Here is an 11,352-nt window from a genome sequence, read left to right on the forward strand (position 1 = left end):
ACAGCAAGCAAGGGTTACTCCAAGCGGAGTCTCCCTTTTTTTCCAAAAATTATGCCCCATACACACCCACCCATTCAGTGGCAGCACTTGTGCCCTAGTTGTACATTTCACAGCTAGATTTGCATCAAGCACATTCAAAAATACGCCATACTTAACCGTCCCCAGGATGACACCGGGGTAGGTAGCAAAGTCTTTGCTGATCCCAGATCTGGTCATCTTGGATCCTTTTTAGAAACACAGCAAGCAAGGGTTACTCCAAGCGGAGTCTCGCTTTTTTTCCAAAAATTATGCCCCATACACACCCACCCATTCAGTGGCAGCACTTGTGCCCTAGTTGTACACTTCACAGCTAGATTTGCATCAAGCATATTCAAAAATACGCCATACTTAACCGTCCCCAGGATGACACCGGGGTAGGTAGCAAAGTCTTTGCTGAACCATGACTTGTTCATCTTGGCTCCTTTTAAAAAACACAGCAAGCAAGGGTTGCTCCAAGCGGAGTCTCCCTTTTTTTCCAAAAATTGGGCCACACAGACACTAACCCCTTCAGTGGCAGCACTTGTGCCCTAGTTGTACACTTCACAGCTAGATTTTCATCAAGCACAATCAAAAATACGCCATACTTAACCGTCCCCAGGATGACACCGGGGTAGGTAGCAAAGTCTTTCCTGATTCCAGCTCTGTTCATCTTGGATCATTTTTAAAAAACACAGCAAGCAAGGGTTACTCCAAGCGGAGTCTCCCTTTTTTTCCAAAAATTGTGCCCCACACACACCCACCCATTCAGTGGCAGCACTTGTGCCCTAGTTGTACACTTCACAGCTAGATTTGCATCAAGCACATTCAGAAATACCCCATACTTAACCGTCCCCAGGATGACAACGGGGTAGGTAGCAAAGTCTTTGCTGAACCATGACTTGTTCATCTTGGCTTCTTTTAAAAAACACAGCAAGCAAGGGTTACTCCAAGTGGAGTCTCCCTTTTTTTCCAAAAATTGTGCCCCACACACACCCACCCATTCAGTGGCAGCACTTGTTCCCTAGTTGCAAACAGGATGTTTTGATTTGCATCAAGCACATTCCAAATCCACAAGCATTTACTCTCCCCAGGATGACACAGGGGTAGTAAATTCCATGTGGATCCATGACTTGTTCATTTTGATGAACGTTAGTCTGTCCACATTGCCACTGGACAGACGCGTGCGCTTATCTGTCAGCACACACCCAGCAGCACTGAAGACACGTTCAGAGACAACACTGGCAGCTTGACACGATAAAATCTCCAAGACATAAGTGGAGAGCTCTGGCCATTTTTCAAGATTTGAAGCCCAAAATGAGCAAGGCTCCATTTGCAAAGTCATGGCATCGATGTTCATTTGGAGATACTACTGTATCATCCTCTTCAGCCGTTGACTATGTGTCAGACTTGTTGTCTCTGGTGGCCTTGCAAAGGAGGGTCTAAAAAAATTATGAAAAGATTCAATAAAATTGCTGTTACCAGCACCAGATACGGTGCTACTGGTATGGGTAGACTGTTGGAGATGACGAGACCGTCCCATGTTTGTCAAGTTACAACTGGGAGATTCACTCCCTGCACCTGCACGGATGTTTGGTGGAAAAGCCGAGCTAAGATCGAGTAACAGCTTCTGCTGATACTCCTGCATATGTGCGTCCCTTTCTATGGCTGGAATTATGTCACAAAATTTGGACTTGTGCCGGGGATCTAATAGTGTGGCAAGCCAGTAGTCATCATCACTTCTAATTTTGACAATACGAGGGTCATGTTGGAGGTAGTGCAGCAAGAATGCGCTCTTGTGTCTTGCGCATCCATGCGGACTAAGTCCACGATGTGTTTGTGGCATAGAGGTGCTAACCGTTCTTTCTTCCTATGACATCTCCCCCCCAACCTCTTTCAACTGAAATTTGACCAAGGTCTCCCTCATCCGCTGAGTCTTTCATGTCCATGGACAGTTCGTCCTCCATTTCTTCATGTTCTCCTGCACCTTCCTCAACATTTCACCTGCTACCATGCGCCCTTGTTGATCCCTGTCCCCCATGGTCCCATGCCTGCCGCGTTGGTGATGATGAACGTCTAGACCTTGGTGATGTTGTTGTGTCTTGCGCATATGAATCCTCCTGTAGTTCCTCCCCTTCCTGTTGTCCCACCCCCTGACTATGAATAGTGTTTATCGTGTGCTCCAGCATGTAAATGACTGGAATTGTCATGCTGATAATGGCATTGTCAGCGCTAAACATATTCGTCGCCATGTCGAAACTGTGCAGAAGGGTACATAGGTCCTTGATCTGAGACCACTCCATCAAGGTGATCTGCCCCACCTCTGCATCTCGTTGTCCCAGGCTATACGTCATGACGTATTGCACCAGGGCTCGGCAGTGCTGCCACAGTCGCTGTAACATGTGGAGAGTCGAATTCCAGCGTGTCGCCACATCGCATTTCAGGCGATGAACCGGCGGGCCGAAAGACGTCTGGAGCGATGCAAGTCGCTCAGCTGCGGCGGTTGAACGGCGGAAGTGAGCAGACAGTTTTCGTGCCCTGGTCAGAAGGCCATCTAGGCTGGGATAGTGTGTTAAAAATTGCTGGACAACAAGGTTCAACACGTGAGCCATACAAGGCACGTGTGTCACCTTGCCCAGGCGATAGGCCGCACCCAGGTTTGCAGCATTGTCGCACACGGCCTTACCAGGCTGCAGGTTGAGTGGAGACAACCATGTATTAAACTCAGTCTCCAGAGCTGCCCACAACTCAGTCGCTGTGTGACTCTTATTTCCAAGACATGTCAAGCTTAAGACCGCCTGATGCCGTTGCGCTATGCTGCCAGCATAGTAATGAGGGGTGCGTGATTCCTTCTGTGCAGTGAGAACGCTGGTGGCCTGACCAGGCAGGCTTGGGGCGGAGGTGGAGGACACAGATGAGGTGGAGGAGGCAGAAGCAGTGGACAGACAGAGGATTGACACACAAGTCGTGGGGACGGCAAGACTTGTGCAGCAGACCCTTCACCATCTATCACCATAGTTACCCAGTGCCCAGTCAGCGACATGTAACGTCCCTGTCCATGCTTACTGGTCCAAGTATCGGTGGTGAAATGCACCCGTTAACACACAGAGTTTCTCAAGGAAGCGGTGATGTTGTGTGCGACATGCTAGTGTAGCGCGGGCACACCTTTCTTAGAGAAGTAGTGGCGACTGGGCATCTGGTACTGGGGCACAGCGACAGACATAAGGTCTCTAAAATCCTGTGTGTCCACTAGGCGGAAAGGCAGCATTTCGGTAGCCAAGAGCTTACAGAGGACTAAAGTCAACCTCTTAGCTTTGTCATGGGTTGCAGGAAATGGCCTTTTATTTGTCCACATCTGAGTGACAGAGATCTGGCTGCTGTGTGTAGACGGTGTTCAGTAGGGTGTCCCTGGAAAAATTCAGGTTTGTGAGAAAAGTGCAGGCGTAGACATGATGTTCCCTTCATCCAACGTTGGTGCTATCGTTGTCTGAGAGAGCTGTACACACGCACTTGTTTCCCCTTACAAACCAACTGACGACCTACCAAGCAAACTGCCTGTTGCGGTTACAGTGGTGGAAGTTGTGCGTGGAAAACCAGGTGTGACAGCTGTCCCCACAGTCCTAGAAGATGAAGAGTGCGCAGATGCACTGGAAAGGGCAGGCGGTGGATGGTTCGCTCCGCTAGGCCACATTGCAGCACGGTGAGCTTCCCACTGGGACATATGATATTTATTCATGTGACGATTCATGGAAGAAGTTGTCAAACTGCTGAGGTTTTGCCCTCTACTAACTGAATCACGACAAATTTTACAGATCACATAATTTGGGCGATCTTTTGCTCTGTCAAAAAAGGACCAGGCTAGGCAAGGCTTAGAGGGCATGCGACCTGCTGAGCCCCCCGACTAGTGCTCAGAGGCAGAGTGGTGGCTGAGGATGCAGTTGTAGACGTGCTACCAGTGCTCCGACTCTGTCCAGGAAGGCGCAAGGAAGGCGTCGGTTGCATCTTCCTCCACCACCTCTGTTGACCTCCTCGAGTGCCTGACTGTGTGTTGACAGTAGGTTGGATCTAGAACTTCCTCATCAATTGTTGTGTTTGCACTCCCCTCACCCTCAGACCGAGCCTCTTCTTGCCCTAACCAAATATTTAAGTTGACAGTTTAAGTTGTCATCACAATCTGGTATCTGCGTCTCATCGTCATCAGTATGTTCCTCATTGTCTATAACAACAGGTGTTACAGTTTGTGAAAAAGGGTCAACATTATGCTCAGAAACTTGGTCCTCACGGCCTGAATCAGAGTCACAAAGGTTCTGGGCATCACTGCAGACCATTTCCTGGTCTGTACTCACTGTGGCTTGGGAGCAGACCTCTGATTCCCAGGCTATAGTGTGACTGAACAGCTCTGCAGACTCAGCCATCTCAGTTACACCATACTGTGCAGGGCAGATGGAGAATTAAGAGCTGGGAGAAAGCAAGTTTGATTGGGATGACAACTCAGAGGACAGGTATTTTTTGGATGCGGTAGTTGAGGTGGCGGAGAGGGCACTTGTTGGACCACTTGAGATCCATTCAAGCATTTTCCTTTTTTGGCCATCATCTACCTTTGTTCCAGTTGTTCGTGTCCGTAAAAAAGGGAGCACATCTGATTGTCCACGGTAAGTAGTAGACATCTAACTTTTGCTGGTAGATGGTCTATCTTCAGCAGATGTTAATGGAGCTTTGCCACCTTCCCCACGGACAAACCCTTTTTTTCCTTTTCCAACACGCCTCTTCCTCTTTCCACCAGCATCTGTCATTTTGCCACTCATTTTGATTGCGACAAGATTGTGCACTTAAAATGTGGAGGTAAAAATTGAGAGGTGGTGTAGATTGCAGCGGTGGTATAGCTTTATTAACAGCAGAATAAACAACAATAATTATCCCTGACAATGCAACTACGGCCCTTAAACTGGCAGCATAAATTGCTAGTTTAATAGCTTTGTAACAATGAGCTTGGATGTTCAATGCAGAGGTGCTGCAAATATCTTTGCACTAGTGGGACAATACAGAAGTCCAACAGCCACTTTTATAATGCCACTAAGTTCACTCAGTGTTTGCTAGTATAATGGCTTAGTAACAATGAGTTTGAGTGTGCAATGCAGGCAGACGTGCTGCAAATATCTTTGCACTAGTGGGACAATACAGAAGTCCAACAGCCACGTTTAGGATGCCACTAAGTTCACTGAGTGTTTGCTAGTATAATGGCTTAGTAACAATGAGTTTGAGTGTGCAATGCAGGCAGACGTGCTGCAAAAATCTTTGCACTAGTGGGACAATACAGAAGTCCAACAGCCACGTTTAGGATGCCACTAAGTTCACTCAGTGTTTGCTAGTATAATGGCTTAGTAACAATGAGTTTGAGAGTGCAATGCAGGCAGGCATGCTGCAAATATTTTTGCACTAGTGGGACAATACAGAAGTCCAACAGCCACGTTTAGGATGCCACTAAGTTCACTCAGTGTTTGCTAGTATAATGGCTTAGTAACAATGATTTTGAGTGTGCAATGCAGGCAGACGTGCTGCCAATATCTTTGCACTAGTGGGACAATACAGAAATCCAACAGCCACGTTTAGGATGCCACTAAGTTCACTTAGTGTTTGCTAGTATAATGGCTTAGTAACAATGAGTTTGAGTGTGCAAAGGCCAGGAGGGTACAGTGGCAGGATTGTGGGTCTCTCGGTAGAGGAAAGGAAGCCTGCCTTTCTATCCATCCTAATGGGGAAATGCAGCTAGGAAATCCCTGACCTTAGCTACACAGACGCTGTCATCTTGTGTAGCTGTTAAACTCTGTTTTCACGGACCTGTCACCTATGGCTCTGACCCTGCCGGTATTAGCCCTTAAAAGGACTGATAGAAACTTCTACCCCTATTCTGTACAGTGCTGTGTATAGAGCGTACACAGCAGTATCGGAGATAGGAGCTGCGCTAGTGATGACTGACACCAAGGACGCAGAAGGCAGATAATGGCGTGCTGGAGGAAATGTTCGTTTTTATAATGCAGGGACATGTGACATGGACATCCTATCACACATGCCGTTGCTTCTCTGGCTAAAAGTACACTTAGCTGTGTGTGTGTCTGGGATTGGCTGACATGCTGGCCCGCCCCACTACACGCGCGCGCTTAGGGAAGGAAGACAGGGAAAAAAAAAAAATGGCGATCGCCATTATCCATACAGCAGTGATCTAAATGCGCTGTTCCCGCACACTATACACTGAAATTTCGTAATAGTGTGAGTCACAGAGTGACTTACACTATTAAAGCGGAAAGCCAGCTTTTAATTAGCTGTATCGAGCTATAGCAAAAAGCTCGAGTTCTAGTTCGATCTAAAACAGCCCCCAAAATGACTTGAGCCGCGAACTGGAGAACCTCGAACCGCAAACCGCGCTCAACTGTAGCCGAGAGGTTAAGGCGATGGACTAGAAATCCATTGGAGTCTCCCCGCGCAGGTTCCAATCCTGCCGAGTACGGAGATACGCTAGCTTTTTCTCGAATGCCTAATTCATTTGAAAAACTTTATTGAATGGTGTATTTTTTTGATTTTGTGTGCATCGATTCATACGTTCAAGTCATTGTCTCACAACAGGTGCGTGTGATCATTGAATCGGCTCTTTACAGCATCTCTGCCCCTTCTGTTGATCATCCGGCCTGCTGCAATGTCACATGTGTGTAAGTTATCCCCTTTAAAACAAGAACCTGAATTGCTGTCGGGTAAGAGATTCTCTCTCTCTCTCTCTCTCTCTCCTGTCACTTTTGTGTAAGATGCTTTCTAACAGTATAAGTTTTGTAATTTTTTTCTCTCCCTCGTACAAGGTTAAAAATCCAGCACTCTATTTATTAGCCAGTTTCCATGAACATCTTAAATTTTTTCTTGTTGTGAAATTATGGTACTCTAGGAATATTTATGAAGTAAAATGGGAAGATATATTAATTTATCATTGTATATTCCTTGTAGAATCAGAATGCAGATTTAGAGCATGTTTTCCCTGATTAATGATTTTATTAAAAGGTTTTTTTCCCAATTTTTCCACAAGAAAATTAACCAATGGGTAGGATGTCACTGGTTCCATGTCACTATTACACTATGTCACTGTTTCCATGGTGTAATAGTTAGCACGCTGAACTTTGAATCCAGTGATCTGAGTTCACATCTCAGTGGAGCCTGGGCAAATCTTCCTAGTTTAGAAAAAATAGGAATTACTACTTACCGGTAATGATGTTTCCAGGAGCCATCATGACAGCACGGTAGGAGTTGATCCTTTGACCTTTACAGGGACAGGAAACGCAAGAGGTTAAAAGCCCCTCCCCATCCCCCTCTCCTCAGTGATTTTTCAAGTACCACACCAGGATGGGAGATAACACCATTTTATAAATACATAATCGTACAATAGACACATAATAGAACAAGAAGGGAGGGAAACAATAGTGCTGTCATGATGGCTCCTGGAAACATCATTACCGGTATGTAGTAATTCCTATTTTCCAGGACGCCTCATGACAGCACGGTAGGAGAATGCCAAAGTAATCCCTATGAGGGGGGGACCACAGCCTGCAAAACCCTCCTACCAAACAACATGTGCTGATCGTTGAGAAGGCCCAGTTTATAATGCTTACAAAACGTGTGGGGACCCGACCACGTAGCCGTACGACAAATCAGTTCCAAGGAAACCCTCACCCTCTCCGCCCAAGAAGTGAACAGAGCCCTGGTGGAGTGGGCCCTAATGCGAGTTGGGGGTTCCCGACCCGCGGACTGGTAAGTAGCTGAAAAGTGGACCTAACCCACCGAGACAGAGTTGACTTAGACACCGTCATCCCTCGGTTCTTTCCCGCAAATTGCACAAAGAGGGTAGAAACTACGCGCCAGCTCCGGGTAGCCTCCAAATATGCCAGAACCGCTCGTCTGACATCCAAAGAGTGAAGGTGCTCATCATGTTGGGAATGAGAATAAATGAGGTAGCCAGCTTATACTACAGAGACTAGATATAGTGAGATATACCCGAAAATGGGTTAAATGAACATTCTTAACACCGCAACTATAGAATAGATGTTAAAGTCCTGAACAGCCTATCAAGGAAGGAATAAACCACAGCCCGATAGAATAACCACCATCTTAGATCAATAATAAACTTGTCCGTGCTTAACAACCAGGTCAGTACTGTCATCAGCTCTCCCAGGCTCAAACGACTACCCCTGGACACAGACCAGCCCACCATACCACCAGAGTTCACATTCTGGCTCCAGAAGCCCAAGATGTCAATGCATAAACTACTGGATCTCGAGTAATGAGAAGGACCGCCATGAAAACTAAAGACATTAAAAGTTGGAGTCTGGAAGGCACGTCTTCTGAAAGTATCAAGCCAAGTACATCATCCGACCACTTGAAAGAAGCATTGTTCCCAAGATGCAGATGCCAAGGACACTGGGGTATGGAATCTGGATGTGAGGAAAGTGTCCCAGAAAATGTAGGTGGCCAAACCTCATAGATACACTGTATACAGTATATATATTGGAATTTAAAGAAGTGGTTTGTCATATCCGTGGCTGCTAATACAGGAGCTAGTGTTGCCCTGAGCTGGTGTAAAAAAACCACTACCACCTGGGGCAGACTACCCAACTAGAAATGCACTATACTCCATTAGCATGTAATTACCACTATATCGGACACTAGCGTAAACATACCACACAGTCTTCCATAGTGACCAGGGAACATCTTCTAGAGGAGTGAGGGCCTCTAATAATCACAGAGTGATATTTCATTTGACAGTGGTGAGACCCTGGATTTTACCTCGTGAGAGCAGTGAGCCTATGAGGGAGACTATGGAGCTCCCTGCCACAAGAGGTTGGAAAACCTCACAGGTTATTTACGAGATTCTGGATGTTGAACAATGGTCCAGAAAACCAGTCCAATTGCCATCAAAGGACCCGTCACAGTAAAACGGGGCTATTACCATGATCGGCTACATTCAGTTCTTTCCACTATAGGATGAACTCGATAACATCTCTCTTTAGTCATAAGTTATAAATGAAAGACCAGAGCTAAGCAACTAAGCACCGCTGAATACTACTGATTAGAAAGGAAGGACCGTAGCTGAACTCAGAGTCCTGTTCTGAAGCCATAATAAGGAGAATTACTAGGCCAACTCAAACATGGCTGCCTGTCCCACTAAGCCAAGTGCAGGTCCAGAAGCGTGAGGCCCCTCTAACCAAAGCCGATGCTAGAGACCCAAGATGCGAAGTATGCAGCCCAAGGCGCAAGGGACGAGGCCCCTGCCAGGCCAAAGGCGCAGAGGCGCAAGGCCAAAGGCGCAGAGGCATAAGGCCCAAGGCGCAGAGGCGCAAGGCCCAAGGTGCAGAGGTGCAAGGCCCAAGGCGCAGAGGCGCAAGGCCCAAGGTGCAGAGGCGCAGAAGCGCAAGGCGCTGAGGCGCAAGGCCCAATGCCAGATGCGCAAGGCCAGAACACGAAGCGCAAGGCGCAAGCCCGGAAGCACAAGGCCAGAGGCGCAAGGCCAGAGGCGCAAGGCATAAGGTCAGAGGCGCAAGGCCAGAGGCCAGAGGCGCAAGGCACAATGCCAGAGGCGCAATTTCAGAGGCACAAGGCATAATGCCAGAGGCACAAGGCGCAATGCCAGACACGCAAGGCCGGAAACATGAAGCGCAAGGCGCAAGCCCAGAGGTGCAAGGCACAATGCCAGAGGTGCAAGGCGCAAGGCCAGTGGCGCAATGCCAGAGGCGCAAGGCCAGAGGCACAATGCCAGAGGCGCAAGGCCAGAGGCACAAGGCCAGAGGCACAAGGTGCAATGCCAGAGGTGCAAGGCCAGAGGCACAAGGCGCAATGCCAGAGGCGCAAGGCCAGAGGCACAAGGCGCAATGCCAGAGGTGCAATGCCAGAGGCGCAAGGCCAGAGGCACAAGGCCAGAGGCACAAGCTGCAATGCCAGAGGTGCAAGGCCAGAGACACAAGGCGCAATACCAGAGGCGCAAGGCCAGAGGCACAAGGCGCAATGCCAGACGCGCAAGGCCAGAAGCAAGAAGCGTAATGCGCAAGCCCGGAGGCCCAAGCCCGGAGGCACAAGGCACAATCCCAGAGGAACAAGGCACAAGCCCAGAGGAACAAGGCACAAGCCCAGAGGCACAAGGCACAAGCCCAGAGGCACAAGGCACAAGCCCAGAGGCACAAGGCACAAGCCCAGAGGCACAAGCCTTGAGGCACAAGGCACAAGCCCAGATGCACAAGCCTAGACACACAAGGCACAAGCCCAGAGGCACAAGCCCAGAGATACAAGGCACAAGCCCAGAGGCATAAGCCTAGAGACACAAGGCACAAGCCCAGAGGCACAAGCCTAGAGACACAAGGCACAAGCCTAGAGACACAAGGCACAAGCCCAGAGGCACAAGCCAGAGACACAAGGCAAAAGCCCAGAGGCACAAGCCTAGAGGCACAAGGCAGACGCCCAGAGGCACAAGCCTAGAGGCACAAGGCCAGAGGCACAAGCCTAGAGGCACAAGCCACAAGCCCAGAGGTACAAGCCTAGAGGCACAAGGCACAAGCCCAGAGGCACAAGCCTAGAGGCACAAGCCACAAGCCCAGAGGCACAGGCAGAAGCCCAGAGGCACAAGCCTAGAGGCACAAGGCACAAGGCCAGAGGCACAAGCCTAGAGGCACAAGCCACAAGCCCAGAGGCACAAGCCTAGAGGCACAAGGCACAAGCCCAGAGGCACAAGGCTAGAGGCACAAGCCACAAGCCCAGAGGCACAGAGCCAGTGAAGCCAAGCCATGAAGGGCAAGGCTGAGAAACAGTAAGACCAGAGACGTCAAGCAGTGAGACTTTGATAGCCCCAAGGTGCCAAGCCAGCGTGTGGTCAGAGCTGTGTGGCGTGTGGGCCGAGGCCAAAGCCGTGAGGCGCGATACCGGAGCCAGAAGGTCGGAGCCAGGAGGCCGGAGCAGTGAGGCGTGAGCTAGAGTCATCATGAGGCCAGAACCCTGAGGCGCGAGGCCAGAGTTGTGAGGCCCCATCAGAGTTACCCCTAAGGGTATAATTCACCTGTGAACTTCAGGATACACCTACTTCATGAGTGGTATCCTAAATGCCAAATTAGTCACACCTGAACCAATTAACTCACCTTGAGGTTCAGCTGAAGGGCAAGTTCCAAATGCGAGATAATGTGTTATATCCACAATTTTCCCTCCTATAGAAGGAGTAAATCAGACAAAATCCGGTCTGGTGAGATAATAGTGGAATCAAATGTGTTATTAAACCACAACAGGAGGATCCACATAAGGTACCATCAACAGGTAAATTCT

Source organism: Anomaloglossus baeobatrachus, chromosome 10, assembly GCF_048569485.1.
Source record: "Anomaloglossus baeobatrachus isolate aAnoBae1 chromosome 10, aAnoBae1.hap1, whole genome shotgun sequence".
In the NCBI taxonomy this organism is placed as follows: Eukaryota; Metazoa; Chordata; class Amphibia; order Anura; family Aromobatidae; genus Anomaloglossus; species Anomaloglossus baeobatrachus.